A 17,883-nucleotide genomic window follows, 5' to 3' on the forward strand; every position below is an offset into this window, starting at 1 on the left:
TATTACATAATAAGAAGCAAACGTATTCATCTTAACGATTTGCAACAATATTTTATAAAATTTTGATCATATTTTACGTAATAAGTGGTTGCAGAAGGGGCCAAAATGCTAAACATTGTATTTTTTTATGCTTTACGTCTCTAAAAGACTGGGTATTTTTATAAGCCATATTGAACAAAAGATGTCCAAAATATCTTGATGAAAATCAGAAACTTAAAAATTAATAAGGAAAACTTAATGTCATTCTCTTTTAACGAATATCTCAGTCAAAATCACATATCATCATGTCGAGAAATTCAACGGAAGACCTACTCGTTGCTCGCAACGAGATCTGATCTAGTTATTATTATTTTTCTTCTTCTTCCTGGGTACTTTTTTGTCCAGGAATGATCTTGTAAACTGTTCGTCCGAAGTAGGTAAAACCTTTTTAGGGTCAGTACACATGTTATGTAGATTTGCGGAATCAAGGTCATTTTGCACGCACGTGCAACACGAGAAATGACAAATATAATAGATATAGCCGCAACTTTTCTATTTTTTGATGAAATGTTTTGAAACTCATAAGGTGAAGAAATATTAGTAGTATAGACTTGATGGCATGGTCAAAATACAAGATCTCACGCGTATGCACGTGCGCTTCGCTCTGATTGGCTGAAACTAAAGTCTCAATATCTTTCTTGATTTTTGACAAACTCTTTTGAAATTTTGAACATAGTAATACATTATGAAGATCTACAGCCTGATATATAAGAATTATCATGAAATCATGCGCATGCACATGTGCTGCAATCTGATTGGCTGAAACTTTAAATGCCTATAACTTTATTGGTTTTCAACCTTTCTCTTAATGGATGCTAAAACCCAAAGCTGACATCAATTGGTAGGTTAGGCTCTCTACCAAACATTAAATAAAATGGCCAGTATCCTGTTGTATCATTGGTTGTGGAATTGTACGCATGGACTAAGGAGTTGATGTGGCTTTTCCAGTCAGCTTTCTGTGAATTTTCCAAAGTCCTAAGCATAGAAAGTAAATTTCTATTGAAACGTTCTGTAATACCATTACCCATTGGATGGTATGGGGTTACTCTTGATTAAGCAATGTCTAAGAGTGTACACAGTTCTTTGATAATGTTGCTGCAGAAATTGGTCCCTTGATTTGAATGGAGTTTCTCTGGAATGCCATAGTGTAGAATGAAATAGCGAACCGGGTAAAATGGTCTGTGATAACTAATATATTTTGTTTTCGTCCCTTTGCTGTTCCCAATGTTAAAAAGTCCATGCATACAAGTTCCAGTGGCTGTGATGTTTTGATGTTGACTAATTCCGCTATCTGGTCACTTGTCTTTGTCTTCATACATCAATCACAAATATCAATCCAGTTGATAACATCTTGTTGCTTCTTTGGCCAATTGAATCTTCGACGAACAAATGAAATGGCCTTATCTCTTTCCAAATGTCCTATCTTATTGTGTAGGTGATGTAATACATTTGGTATGGTGGACATGGGTATAACTGATTGGTGAATAATACTGCTCTCTGATTTCTCTTCTCGTAGTACAATGTTATCTTTGACCTTTAATTTTGAAAAATTTCTGTAGTAAATTAAGTCGATTTTGGTGTTCAAGGAATCCCTATCTGGTCTGGTTCCTAATTCCACTTGGGTGTTCCAGAATGATATAGAAGGGTTTCTCTTTTAAACGGTTGATTTGTCCAGATGATATGCTATTTCTAAATTAGGCTGCATAATTTGGCAAATAGCATTATCAATAGCTAAGGTCTCTGCATATGGCTGTCCAATTTGGCATATTGCTTTGATAGAGTCGTTGTTGATGGTTTCTGTGTCGTTATCGCGACTAGAAAGTCTATCCGCATCCGTGTTTGCTTTTCCTGCTCTGTATAAATTTTTGAAATTGAAGGAGGCCAAAGCAAAAATCCAATGATGTCCGGTAGAATCTATTTAGCAGTGCTTAGAACATAGATTAAAGGGTTGTTGTCGGTGTAGACTGTAAATTCTTTGCCTGTAAATAATAAGAAAGTTTTTCAGTAATCGCCCATTTCTAAGCCAAAAATTCTAGTTTGTGTGCTGGATAATTCTTTTCAGACTTGCTCAATCCCCTGCTGGCAATAACAATTATTCTATCTTCCCTTCCTGCTCTTAGTATAAGACTGCGGCAACACCTTTCTGGCAAGCGTCCGTATGTAACTTGAATGGTATGTTGAAATCGGGATAGCCTAAGACAGGTGGGGATGTAAGTTTGATCTTAAGTAAATTAAATGCCTCTTGCTGTTCTTTTTCTCATTTCTATTTAGGGTCAGCTTTTTGTTTTTCTTTAGACTTCTTTCCTACAGCCATAATGTCGATTAATGGTCCGGCAATTTTTGCGAAATCCTGATAAACACTTGCGGTAGTAACCTGCAAAATCTAAAATTTGCCTCACTTCCTCTGCATTTCTTCGAACTGGCCAGTTTTTGACTTCGGATAACTTGTCAGGGTCTGACTCAACCCCATTTTCAGACACAATATGCCCCACATACCTAACTTTCTTCATGAAGAGGGAACACTTCTTGGGAGAAAGTTTAAGCCCATAGTCTCTTATTCATTGAAAAACTTGTTGTAATCTCTGGATATGTTTTCTGAAAGATTTTGAAAATATGATTAAGTCGTCTAAATAAATAAAACAAATTTTGAGATGTCAATCACCTAAACACTGCTCTTGTAGTCCTTGGTAAGTTGCAGGTGCGTTAATTATCTAAGCCAAAACTCATTTTATTGAACTAATAAATTCCGAGTGGACCGACTGTAAATTTATGCCGCTCATCAATCTCTATTTGATATTATCCTGATTTCATATAGAGAACGCTGAAGTAGGTGTTTCCTGATAGTCTAGTATCCCCTCAATTCTAGGCAAAGCATGGTTGTCTTTCACAGTTCTGGAGTTCAGCTGTCGATAATTGATGCAGAGTCGCAGAGATCCATCACTTTTCCTAACCAGTACAACATTAGAGGAGAAAGGTGATTGTGAAGGTCTGATAATTCTTGCTGCAAGAAACTCCTTAATGTGCGACCTAACTTCAACAATCATCGGTATTTTTGCTTAAATGATGTTGAGTCAGCAAGTTCAATTCTGTGCTTCACTTTGTATGTTGTTCCAATGTAGGTGGCACTTGTTGAAAATATATCCTGGTTCGACTCCACTTGGAATACAGTATCTGTTAGATTCATGCATCATAACAATACATTTGTGGTAAGGATCCATATTCCTCCTTTGTAAGATCTATCAGACTCTGTACTATATTAGTTCCACGAAGCACAGGAACATGCATGTTGTAGTTGCTGTTTGGAACAACAAGGAATATACAATCTTGGAGTATGTCAAATGTTGGGATACAAAATTTTGTAAAGTTGGCACACACATAGCCACTTTATCGCATCAGTTGTCCATCAGCACATTCTATATTAATGGCCTCTTCAGTGTGATGTAACTTTACATCTTAAAGAAACTGTTCATAAAAGGACTGGCTAATCGTAGATTCGGTGGCACCGGTATCTGGAAGAGTGGTACACTGAATATCGTTGATGGCAACTAAAATCTCATTTGTATCTTGAATTTACATGTTACATGTTTTTATCCCCACCTGTATTTAACTTTTTAGTTAGTCAAACACGGAAACACAATAGCACTCCGCGCCCCGTATATAAGTAAAACATTCGTCAACTTTACCATGCTGTTGCAATCACATGGAGGTGGCGCAATGTTAAAATTTATTATAATTTTAAATAAAAGAAATGGGGTATTTACGCATTTTTTTCATATCAAACCAATACATACATCAAAAGAAAGTAACTTGGATAAACGGTAATTATAATAAGGTATTATCTGCAAGCTCAATCGCAGTGCTTGATTGCATTGTTTACCTCGAGGCGATAGATGATGATTGACACACCGAGAAGCCAAACTTTGAAGGTGCTAATGATCAGAATCGGCCGAGAAAAAAACTACCAGGGTAACAAGTATAGTTTAGTTAAATTATGATTTGGCAGAACTGTTTCGATCGAACCTACCATGTACAGTGGACCCTCAGATATCCGGACGCCAGATATCCGGATGCTTCAGTATCCGGACGATTTTTCATGGGAACGAAATTTTTAAATGTTATATTGTCTTGTTTAACTGGTGATTCAGATATCCGGATGCTTCACATATCCGGACAAATTTACTGGGAACCAAAGCGTTCGGATAAATGAGGCTCCACTGTATATAAAATCCAACGACCCTTCTAAATTACCTAATCGCGCGTTCCAGTTTACATGTACTTATAAAGCTTTGAACACACAGACATAAAATAGTATTTAGAAATGTTTTGTTTTGAACATATTTTATTGAACGAGTCAAATGGATTGGAAACAAGTTCTTGCAACTTACAAGTTCCTCTCCATAATATATTTAGAAATCTGTTATCGCAGAATACATTTTAGCGTTTAGAGGCTCTTGCACCTTAATCAAACATGAAATCCTTGAGAGAAGACCTTTCATTGAATATCATATTTAACGCTTTGATTTTAATCTTGTGTTTGAACTGCTTTTGACAAACTTTAACGTTGGCTATAACGTTCGAACAGTACAGTTCTTTGCACCCAATTGGTGGCGGTTGAAGATCCATGATTACTAGTAGTAGACACGAGTAGTCATAGCCCTTGCAATTGGCGTATTCCGTTGCATCTCAACACAAATGGACGAGTGCATCACATTTTCTTACGCTCATTCCATTGTTTATTGACTTGGTTGATATTTGAATTGATTGATTGATTGATTAATAATTGATTGATTGACAAGTAATTGACTTCATCGGTATTTGAATTGATTGAATGAATGATTTATTAATAATGTTTGATTATTGCATCAATTGGTGACGATTATGCACTTGTGACCTACCCAGCGCATGATCCGACCGATTTAGGTCGTCACATTTGTTGTATTTATTTATGTTTATTGTGGGGAAGCCCTGTGGTAACCCCCAGCAAATTGATCACCGCGGTTAGAAGCGCCATATTAAACAATAAAAGTAACACCCATATTGTTGTTTGATTTATTGGGAATCTTAAATAAACAGAAATAAATGACAAATTCTTAAATTTATATTTATTTCACCTGTTATTTACGATAGGGTTATAATATATTAATTCGTATGCGTAAAAGTCGAAATGCTTGTTTATATAAACAATTTATCAATTTAAATTAGTCATCATACATGGTTAATTATAGACAATCTTGGATTCATTTAAATGAAAAAAGGTATATTATTAGATACAATTTCAATATTTCATTATGACGTCATAATTATTTTTATATTACTGTTCCCTGTACTTACAACTTCTAAAATATTTTTTTGGAAAATTAAGCATTATGAAATTCATGAAATTCAATCTAAAATCATGAAACCAAAATACTCTTAATATTTGCCTATATTCAATTTATACATTTGTGGTTATAAAGTTAAATGACTTTATAAACATTTTTTAAATTAGAGAAACTTGTAGGCGCCTTTCATATACTAGTGTCGAAGATTGTGTGTAAATTTTGTGATTTCTATTATAAATTGATGTGCATACATTTTTAGGTCACCTGAGTAACTAAGCTGACCTAATGCTATCCGTTTTCTTCCGTTGTCATCTATCGTGTGTTAACATTTGAACATTTTCAGCTTCTTCTCTGAAATCAATGAACCAATTTCAAACACATCTAGTATACAGTATCTATGGGTAAAGGGGAACATAAATTGTGAATTTTATGGTCCCCGCCCCCCACTGGGGCCTGAGGGGTAGAGCAAACAATTAATATTATTGCAATCTTAAAAAATCTTCTTCTTTACTCCCGGACATCAAGCAGGCAAACTGTTGAATGAAATTCATGACCCTAAAGGGGTTTTAGTACTAGGGCGGTGCTATATAGATCATATAGTGAAAATGCATTTATTCTTTGAAAATCTTCTTCTCTGCTTCGGTGTATTAAATAAAGCAACTAAGTACAGATGTACATAGTTATTATCAGCGAGTGCCTTTTCCAAAATTGTGAATTTTATGGCGCCATGGTCAGGGTTTCTGTTGTTAGGGCGGGGCTCTAATGATTATGTAGTGAAAATGCATTTATACTTTGAAAATCTTCTTCTCTTCTTTGGGTATTAAATAAACTAAGTACATAGGGGCTCTATTGGTCATATAGTGAAAATTCATTAATTCTTTGAAAAAAATTTTCTTTGCTCCTGGGTTTCATGCCAATGATCCAAGTCTATTTATTTATGATGAAGAAGGTGCATTTAGTAAAATAGTTATTTTTTAGGCCCCACTCCCCCTGGGTCAAGGAGAAGTTACATAGTCTGAAAATAAATTAATGCTTTGAAATCTGCTTTTTGGTATTAATCAACCATTTTATGATAAAATTTGCGAAACTTAGAAATATGTAGCCCCGGGGTCAATGGTTCCTTTAGGATGAGGTGCACAACTGGTTATAAAGTGGAAGTGCTTGTATTTTCTCTTTGTAACTCTGATCTACCTCTAAGTATTAAGGGGTACCGACCTTCTGATCAGATAGATAACTGTCAAAGTACAAAATGTGAATATATTACTCTGTTTTCTTAATAAGAATTTCCTAATTGAGACCTCCGAGTAGTCAATTAGATGAAATCTAACACATGATGGAAACATTACTTTAATTTCTTTTGCCAAATTCTTTGTAATTGTTTTATGATATTAAACTATAAAACATTAAATTCCAACGTCAAAAGCCATATAAATTGAATAAGTTGTATCTTATAAAGGACCATTTTAAAATAGTTTGTTAGTATGACATTTTTTTCACAAGAAGAAATATCCTTCATTTAGAAGAAAGATAATTCCTCCTCACAGATGTATTTTTTCTCGAAAATTTACTTACCTCATCATTGGTCATTTGCAAAATTATTTTGTTAAAACAGCTTCTGATTGCACACAAAAGTACTCTTAAATTAACATCAAGATGCTTGAATTTCTCATTATCAATATCTATGTGGTTTTTGGAGACCAGGTATTCCAACAATCTATTGGAATTCCCATAAGTACAAATTGCGCTCCGTTATTAGCAGACTTATTTTTATATTCATATGAAGCAGAATTTATGCAAAATCTTATGCGTGAAAAGAAGAAAACACTTGCTGTGGCCTTCAACTCGACATTTAGATATATCGACGACGTATTGTCAATTAACAATGGTAATTTCCATTCCTACGTCGATACTACATATCCTGGTGAGCTTAGGATAAAAGATACCACAGAGTCTGACAATTCTGTTCCAAACTTGGATATTTTCCTTGAAAAAAAAAACGCTAATGGTAATCTAACAACCAAACTAAATGATAAACGTGATGACTTTAACTTTTCAATTAAATAAAAAAGAAATAAATTACAGTTCCCGGTATTTTTAACATTTTATTTATAAAATAAATGTTCTCTTTGATAACTTGTTCATATATGAAAAACTACCGGTAATTCATTTAAAAATTCGCCGATGATTGTTCAAATTGTTTGAGTTATGGAAGAATTGTAGCATTATTTTATTTCATGGTCATTTAATAAAATGTTTGGCTTTATTTTAGGGTTGCATGGGATACTTTTTTAGAGTGGTGCTCGTAAAATCTTATATCTAACTGTATAATGATTATTTTTAAATAGTGCCAATGATTTTGAATGCAAATAATTTCACATTAAATAATAAGATAGTACTAAATGTAGATATTTTTTCTCGTAAACTTGTAGTTTATTTTTAGGGATAAAAATCTACTTCTAACTTTCTTTTTTAATAACTTAATTTATGAAAAAATAAATTCTACATTTTTAACTACTTTTGTGTAAATGTACTGACTCTGAAAATATTAATTAACTATAATTTTCTGTACTTATCAAAAGATTATAAGAAATCCTTGCTTTTTTAATAGTATAAACTCCTCTCTGCTGTAAGTAAACAAAACAACTGGGAGCCTGCGAATTCAGAATACACAAGGGGCGAAGCTATCATGTCACTCAGAACTCCTTTCACACATGCGTGAACAAAGCAGTCCCAGAAAGCACCCCAGGGACAGCTGGGACTGCTGGGTTTGCTTGTTAGAGCAGTCCCAAAGCATTCCAAGAGCGGTCCCAAAGCAGTCCCACAGTGGTCCCAGAGCGGTCCCAGAGCAGTCCAAGAGCGGTCCCAAAGCATTCCCGGGACTGCTTTCTGGGACTGCTTTGGTGTCAGGTTGGGTCTGGTCGGTACTGTATGATACTAAGTAATATTTTCATATGCCGCTCATATTTTGTATTTAATTTTGTGATAATAAATGGTTAGTCTTTCGGTTCTCTGTGTTCAATTTCTTCTTATCATGATCTGACATAAAAATAATTTCTGAAAAAATAAGCAGCACTTTATGCTTCAAAGTATTTCCCACGTGATTTTAAAGTTATTGTTCTGTATGAAAATCAATATTACGAATTTTAAATTTTCTAAAGTGAAATTTATAGCAGAGGGTCGGAACCCCTTGAGTAAATAGAGTAAGCATGGTAAGTTTATAATTATGATAAATTAATGGTGCCTCTTTCAATATTGTGAATTGTCAATTTCATGGCCTCTGGTTTAAAACATGAACCAAATTTAATTGTTTGAAAGTTGTTACACAATACTCAGGTGACCTATATGCCCGTTGGCTTCTGTTATAATTATATATTGATTATTTACATATATTTTAATAGTTACATATAGTATTTTATGACATTTTTTCTACATATGTATCAACCATTATCTTTTAAATAGAAAAATACAATATCTGATAAATGTTTACATGGTAAACCTGAAACTTCCTTTAAACAATTATTTACTAATATATCTCTAGAGATTAGCAGATTTTTTAATAATACAAAATATCCAGTCTGTAACATTTTTTATACTTGATCATGTGATCCAGTTTAAGCAAATCATATAGTTGGAATTTTAAAAATTATAATAAAATTTATGAACCATGATGAACGAAGATGTTTAAAGAATTTTTTTTATTTCTCAATGTTCATATCCTTTTCATGATAAGTACCCCTAAAAATGACTGACAATGTGAAGTCGCAGTATGTAACTACCATTGCACATGCTGTACTACATTTAATAGTAAGGAAACATTTCATGTGTTTTTAACTGATTCGCGAGTGCTAATTTATCATTTTGAAAAGTTTGAAAATCTTGTGACAAAAACTTTTTCTGACATAGGTTCTACCTTAAAACAATTTTTCTGGGTATTGGCTGTGCAATATTGAAATTCGATTTCAAAAATATTTTTATTTGTGCAAATGTATCAAATTCAGATATTTTTTCATAGTATGCCTTAACAGTACTCGATGTTCTCCTTACTATCAGTTTTGTTGGAAGAGAACGCAGGGGGAATAAGGAAGCATACAAAAGTCTACCTTGACTAAATCAGTGATAGATTATGACGACATAGTAGGCGAGATGATATGTCAATTATAGAACACAAGTTTTCGTAATATTTGTATTTATAGATGTAATTTAACTCAAGAAAATGAATAGAAACGTGTAAACATTAACACAAATGAAATGTTCTTATTTTGGTTTGCTGTACTCTGTCATTTTGATAAAAATCTACCACCGATGACATCATATGTGTACATCAAGTAACTTTGGAATTGATCATGTCGTGTAAAGAGATTTTTATTGGGGTACATGTAAGTCAGCATGTACCAAGATACGTAAAATGGAGTATAAAAGCAAAAATCGTGAATAAATTGTGAAATTCATATTGAGTTCAGTTAGTTAAACAGGTATGATAATTTATTTTCATCGATTATATTCTCTTTCGAAGACATTCAGCTGCATACGTATCCCGGTCGGCCTTTCCTCTGGCATTTGTGACAAAAATAATGCAACAGGATAACAATAAGCTGTATATTTCAAAACATAAGACATGTACAGATGGAAAGTTTGCCCCCTAATATTCTTGGAAAGTGCTGCTAGAATCCCGAGTTGAGCATGCCAATGGTTGTAAGAAAAATCTAGATTCATATGTAAAAAACGTAAAACATCGGGTAAGGTTTTTTGCGAATATGTTGAAAAATTATTTTACTGACTGGACGGTGGAATTTTAGCAGCACTTTTTAGGCAAAATAGGTGTTTTTCAACTACATTACTTACTCAAATTTTTTTTATTAAACTCCGGGTTATCGTTGTTCTGTTAGCTTTTTTATTAAGGAAAATTTCGCTATTAATAGAAGTCAAGTGATGTCGTGGTGTTGGTGCACGTCGTTGCGTTAGACATTCTTTTATCTTTATGCAATAAATAATAGTTTACGTTTGTCAGCGGTTTTAATAATTTCTCAAATTTAATTTTCCTTTTCCGAAAAATGACTGATATGCTTCCTTACCATACCCGCGAATACAGAAACCAGCACAAGATCCTGTTCCTCCTTAAAAAGATTGTTGTACCTTCTTGTCGCGATTTCTATATATTCCTATATATTTCTATGTAAACCTTTGATACCCTATTGTGGCCCCACCCAACCACCAGGTGTGATGATGTGAACAATATAGTATCTAAACTATCCCAGGATGCATCAACATAAGTTTCAGCTTTTCTGCCCCAGTCGTTCTTGAGAAGATATTTTTTATGACCAACCTTATATTTGTCTTTTCTTACATGTATCATTCCTTGCGAGAGGTATTGACCCTTCATTTAACAATTTGAATTCTCCTTCATCTATGGATATTTTGTACCAAGTTTGTTTAGATTGGTCCAGTAGTTCTTGCGAAGTCAAAAATGTGAAAAATTAACAAAAGGACTGACAGACAGATGGCCAGACAGACGGACAAACGACGGAAAAATGTGATCAGAAAAGCTCACTGAAGCCATCGGCTCAGGTGGGCTAAAACTGAGACTCATATACTTGAGTACCTTGTTTGTGTACAATAAATGTTCTTCAAATGTTCTTGTAAGAATCATTCTTGATTATTATCTCGTAATTATTTGAAAGTGGCGTACATTTTACTCTATAGATACGGATGGGCATTTGTTCTTTTCTCGCCTTTTATAAAACGTCATTCTTCGAAATTAAATCATTAATCTAAAAAATCAGAGACATTTCGGAGGCAAAAAGAGAAACCTTTATTTCATTAAGAAAATACATTAACATGTACCTAATCAGTCCTAGCCGAGTATGCAAATTTTGACTAATAAGTTAAGATATCCAGAAAATTAACACATCCTCCTTAACAACATATAAAATTTACAAATATAATTAATTCATAAACATACCTGCATTATTGGTAGAAGATTCATTTGAAGTAACAGGCGAAGACACAATTTCTCCTTCTACATGTTCTACAGAAGAGAACAAAAATACATATGATTTTTTTCCAATTCAGGGATTTAATTTCACTATGGAGATACCACCACACTTGCCGATGGAAAGCTACAAATGTTGTCTTAAACTCGGCACTGAGGGCCATTGAGCAGGGGGGGGGATATTTTTCGTGCCAGTACCTACTGCGAACGGGACCTCGGTTTATACGGTCTTATCAGAAGAAAAGGTCTCCACGTCCCACCTTTCATATACATGTACATGTACTAGATCTTGACTTTAAGTTGCAAAAATCCACGACTATCGTACGTATGTAATGAAATTACACAACTTATTGTGATAATGGGAATAGTATGCAACTGTTTTGAGGGAATGAAAATTAATATTCTAAAATGTTTATATGGTAAACCAGAAACTACCTTTGAACAGTCATTTATTTTCCCCCGCTTGAAAAGTGGGGGATATTAATTTGGGTCTGTCCGTCCGTCTTTCTGTCTGTCTGAAACGCTTTCGTTTCCACATGATATCACCGAGAACCCTTTGAGCTTTTGCAATGAAATTTTGCATAGCAACTCCCTATGGACAAAAGAAGACCCCTATTTGTTTTGAGGTCAAAATGTCAAAGGTCAAGGTCATTAATTCGCAAATTCTGTCTGTTATAACACTTTCGTTTCCGCGCGATATCTCAAGAACCCTTTGAGCCTTTGCAATGAAATTTTACATAACAACTCCCTGTGGTTTAAGGAAGACCCCTTGATTTTGTGGTCAAAACGTCAAACTTCAAGGTCATAAATGTATACATTCTGTTTGGATGTAACACTATCGTTTTCCGGCGATATTTCAAGAGGATGTTGAGCTTTTGCAATGTTATTTTATACAAAAAGTCCCTAGGACCTCTCTCACCCCTCTCAAAGTGTCCCGCCCCGTTTGTTTTATTAGGCTCTAAATTCGCTCTTGTGTACATCTGGGGGGACAGAAGAATCCATGGAAGTATAACTTTGCTAAGTTCTTGCTCGAGAAAAGAAATGTAGCTTGATTTCTTTTCCGGGAAAAATGACTAAAAATTTTCGTCAAATCCACGAGCTTCCGGGGGCATCGCCTAACCCTAACCCTCAGGGCGGCCCCCAGACCCCCGACCGTTATCTACGTACATTTCATTTCCATGCTGGATACGCGCCTGCTGTGACACAAAGATTACTATTTACAGTAGAAATGGACTGTTATTTAACATATTCATACCAAAGTTTTTTGTGTGTCACGGGGGGGGGGGGGGGGGGACATATGTTTATTGACAGAAAAACGACAACAATCTATCTGCTTATTTTTCAGCAATTTCAAAGTTAAACATTATATTTTATTAATATATTCAAAGATTTGAGCATACAGGTATCATGTCAACATATTTCTTGAGCGGGACTGCATGTTCCACCATTGACACATAGTGATTATCGCCCGTTTCCATTTTTAAAATCATTTAAAATCATTTAAACTGTTTTTATATACTTTTTCAATAAACTCACACGAAAATATTTAAATTCTTGATATAACTTGTTTTGAAGGACATGTAACGGTTGTTTGGAAGAATACAAAAAAGTGCCTTTCGTATGGTGTAGCGTGCAAGTCTTGTAGAAAATGCCAATATCGAAAGAGAGGAAGAGGCTTATGTAAATCTCACAGCTGTCGAAAAAACTATAGCGGTTCAGCTAAAGGCATGGAACCTTTCCTTACCGTGAAGTGCATCAAGTCTTTGAAAGAAAAAGGCCTGGATGTATGAAAACTTATCATGGATGACGATAGCACTACATTTTTGAGAACTAAAAAGCAGTACCGAACATTACAAAAAGTAGCGATAAAAACCACGTAGTCAGGAATTTGTCCAACGCATTATATAAGGTCAAAGAAACCTATGGATGTCTTTCTGTGTAAACCATAAAATACTTCAAGAAATGTTCTGCATATACAATTCAACAAAACAAAAATGACGTACAGGGGATCCGAAAAAACCTGTATGCAACAGTTCCGCATGCATTCGGAGATCACAGTCAATGTAACTCCAGTTGGTGTGGATTCCTTAAAGATCCAAGCAGACATAAATCACTGCCCTCGGGAAAAGATCTTGTTGGAGAAAAACTAAGAGATGCTCTGCAGGATATTTTTCAGAAGCATGCTGTGTTACAACGCGAAATGTAATAACAACGCGAAATGTAATAAACATGGATTATTACATTTCGCGTTATTACATTTTGCGGCGAGATCAACGCAATATGTAATAACGCAAAATGTAATAACACGATTTTTGGATTATTACATTTTGCGTTGTTACATTTTGCGTCGAGATTAAGCAAATAACAAGAACGCAAAATGTAATAACACACTCTTTGGTCAGCCAGATTAAGTGCAATTTTTAATAGAGTAGTGGCCGATGAAGAGGAAATAAAACAAAAGAAAAAAAAGTGATATATGCAATTTTTTTTCTACAATTAATGCATTTCTTATTTTATTGATTTAATAAGCTACATGTATATAAAATCAGTTTAATAAATGTTTTCAAATAATAGGTGTTGCAAATTAGAAACACTCGTGTGAAGATGGGATTGTTGGGGGTATTGACCAGTGTACTTTTGTTTTTTTTTTTTAATATAAACAAATGCAATAAATCTTAAAGAAAACCTTTTTTTGTTCTGGCAGGTGTAAATATATATCGGAAGGGGTTTATTGACAATTGTGATACCATATTGTTCCATGCAAATCCCCAGTATTGCAGACATCCAAAAACACCCCCCCCCCTCTCTCCATCCAATAATAAAATGGATTGGTTCTGCATGTCCTTTGTAATACAATGATGAACATACTAAGTGAACATTCCACTCTATCCCTGCCCTTCCTCGCATGACACACACATACACTTCTTTGTTAACCAATGAACACATGCCAAACATGCATATCAAGAGCTAATAATGAACCTATGGTCAATCTTTGGTAATTAAATAAATTTTGTGCTATTGGTTGGAAATTTAATAAGACTATTAAAATATGCTTATCAAAGTTAAATTAATGCTTTATAATTTAGCACAGTATATTCTATATAACTAAAGTCAGAGTTAGAAAAACGATACATTTTGATGTATTTATGTCCGTAAAAGCCCTAACGTTGATCTCATTGTTTAAGTTCTAAAAATTTTGTACAGCGTGTCTCCCATGTTGGTTATACGTATATTTTGAATTAACTTTATGATCTTTTTTGTTAAACGCAATCAAAAAAATAATTATATTTTGTTTTATTACATATTGTTTAATTACATTTTGCGTTGTCTTCAGCGCAAAAATAAAATAACGCAAAATGTAACAACGAAAATGCTCATTATTACATTTTGCGTTGATCTCGACGCAAAATGTAATAACGCAAATTGTAATATTCTAATAACCGTGTTATTACATTTTGCGTTATTTTGCGTTATTACATTTTGCGTTGATCTCGACGCAAAATGTAATAACGCAAAATGTAATAGGTTTATTACATTTCGCGTTGTTATTACATTTCGCATTGTAACAATGCTGAAAAGGCTGAAAAGTACATAGATCTTGGATCATCAAACGCAAATGAAAATTTAAATCAGATGATAGCAAAGAAGGCCCCTAAAGCTCAACACTACGAAAACTTTGTTCGTATTCAGATAATAGAAAATATCTTCAAACTATTATCAAACTGTCCACGTATTTATGTCAACTTGTAAAGTGCCTAATGGTAACCCCCACCCCCCTTTAATCCCTATCAAATATATTTTATATATATATACACTTTATTAAAACATATTAATACATAAGATTCTTCCTTTCTTCACTTGATTTTATTTCTTGTTTCCTTTTGACGCAGTGTAAATCAGAAAATATACGCGACGTCAAACATGACGTCGCGAGCGCTAGTAGCATAGTTCATTAAAGAATGTCTTTTTCGCCATTCAAAAGTTATTATGTACATTTAATTTGTGAGAAAACGAACCCGAATACATATGATTTTTTTTACATGTATTTATTTCAAATAATCTCGATGTGATGTGGGCAAAAATTCAATAATTTCGTCTGCACCATTTAAGAGATATAAATATTTTATAATAAAAAGTATTATCAGAAAAAGGGTTAGAAAATACGTTTTCTCTATGTAATTCAATAGAATAACGCTGATAAGCTTCGACAACAATGGTATGTTTGGGAGTTAATTGCATGAAAACGATGCAGACAATTTTTATCAAATTTTCAGAAACTATTAAATGAAATCAGGGGATCCATGTAACAAATTTTCAGGGTATGTTTTCGAGCGATTTTAAAAGGTCAGTAACCCCGCGACCTACGTTAAATTCACTTCAAGAAAAAAAAAGTAAGTCGATGAAAAAATCTGCTCATATTATCTTTTCTATATATTTGCAGTATACTTTTCAATATAAAATATTTTTTAGTTTAATTATTCCAATAATTTATGAAATACTCCTCTTGTTAAAGTCATAGGTCAAGATGTACACAAGAGCGAATTTAGAGCCATTAGTATTAATTGTATTACATGTCGAAATTTTTAGCACAGGGGCATGAAGGAGAGTTATTGCGTATAAAACAGGTTCTCAGCGGACTTTATATTCTTATTATATCTATTAGAACTGTTTAATAAAGGTTAAATTAGACACCATGCATTGTATTAAATTTTGACAATATATCGAACGTGATTATATACATGTATGTGACTTAATGTTTGTATATAATTTTTTAGCCATGATAATGTGGCTCCGTGGTCTAGTGGTATGTCTCTCGCTCCACATGTTAGAGGGCCAAATTTTGCATTCCGGAAAATCCATTTTTTTTCCCGAAATACTTTTTTTTTGCTAAATGATAGTATTCAGCATTTGAAATGAAAAATTTATGAGGTCTGGCTTGTACAAACTCATAAAATCATCATTACAGTGTGATAAATATTCCATATAAAAAGAATCATCTACAGACATAAAGAATAATCAATCAAACCTTTATATCCATATTGGCATATTTTGTTTGCAAGGGGATCCGAAACCCCCACCCACCCCCACGCCACCCCCTGCGCATGGTTTACTTTTTCCCTAAGCGGGGGACACAAATTCTCTGAATTAGCTTGTTAGTATATCTCCAGGGATTGTGCCGAATCAAAAGGCTACAATTGTTTATTTTTTTATTAGTTAATTAGATATGTGTTAAAATCCTTCTTTCTGATACTCGTGCAACTGCCCATGTGTTTTATTTTCGCGTTGTTTTTACAACTCCGTGTAAACATGGTAAATGCTAAACATCAGTGACACTGCGCATGTTTATCCCACGATTATTCCGTTCATTTTCTCAAAAGGGGATATCTTGATTTTTAAGGGCATTTAACTAAGATAAACTTTTGAAGTCAAAGCGTGACCCATGCAGTAGGTAATGTATTTTGAAAGGTTTATTTGAATTTTAAGTGTGAATGATGAGTTAATCTTACTAAGAATATAAGATAAATTCAGTTAGTTATACTTGGACAAATGTAGGTATGTGTAATGAATCGGTTAAGAAAACCTTTTCTTAAATGCGAGGGTCATTTAAATATAACAGCGGCGCTCAAAAATTTTATGATTTCATTTTTCGTTGATATCATGAAGTAGGTGATTATTGTAACACAATGACCGTAATAAGTTTAATTGATATATTAATTTGTAAAGTACATTTATATATGTTTTAATATTGTGTTATGAATAATAATTGATACTATCAGTGTGTAGAGCGACGGACAATAATATCTTAATTACGAACTTGTTTACAAACTCTGTGAGATTGGATACAGTAAGAGAGCGTCTTCATTTGACGGACAATTAGTTTTTACGATGTGTTGTTCTCGAGCATTGACACTTCCAATCACACTTTGTGCAGAGCTGCAGCCATTTAATTAACTGAAGAATGTGCAAGATGCATAATGTTATTGTAAACAGAGGACATTGCCGTATCCTATAAGGAAATGGGAGACACAGCTTCAGTGAGGGCGGACAATATTAATATTAATGAAGTGACACTCTAACTAACTAATTGCTATTACCAAATATGTGAACCCTATGATGCAGCTTCTTGTACAAAAGGATGTGCGCTTTGCGTATCAATAGCTTTTAACATCCTAGCTCCGAGACGGACCATGAGAGCTTTTACGAACTTAGCTCTGGGACTTATGTGACATAATGACGATGTGAGCTTTCACCATCTTAGCTCCGAGATCTTTGTAATTGAACTTTTCAAGTACCATTGTTTGTTTAACCTTTGCTGTGACTTTATAATAAGACTATGAACTTACAAAAGTCTTCTTAATCCAAACACATTGGCTAATTGTGTTATATTATAATCCTCGTCATAATATTGAATTACGCAACATAATAGAACCCGGTCAATATTTTTTCTATCAGCATTCAAAGTCTTTTTCCACTTGTTAACAAGATTTTGCGATCTCTGGGTTATGGAAGCACATACAATTTACAAATCAATCA

General features: G+C 33.8%; 1 pseudogene; it reads left to right on the top strand.

The window, feature by feature from the left end:
* Positions 1–12,924: 12,924 nt before the first annotated feature.
* Positions 12,925–13,555, top strand: LOC134230312 (uncharacterized; annotated as a pseudogene).
* The last annotated feature ends 4,328 nt before the right edge of the window (positions 13,556–17,883 follow it).

Source organism: Saccostrea cucullata, unplaced genomic scaffold (assembly GCF_032062105.1).
Source record: "Saccostrea cucullata isolate Sc308-1 unplaced genomic scaffold, CSIRO_AGI_Scuc_v1 ctg5181, whole genome shotgun sequence".
Taxonomy (NCBI): domain Eukaryota; kingdom Metazoa; phylum Mollusca; class Bivalvia; order Ostreida; family Ostreidae; genus Saccostrea; species Saccostrea cuccullata.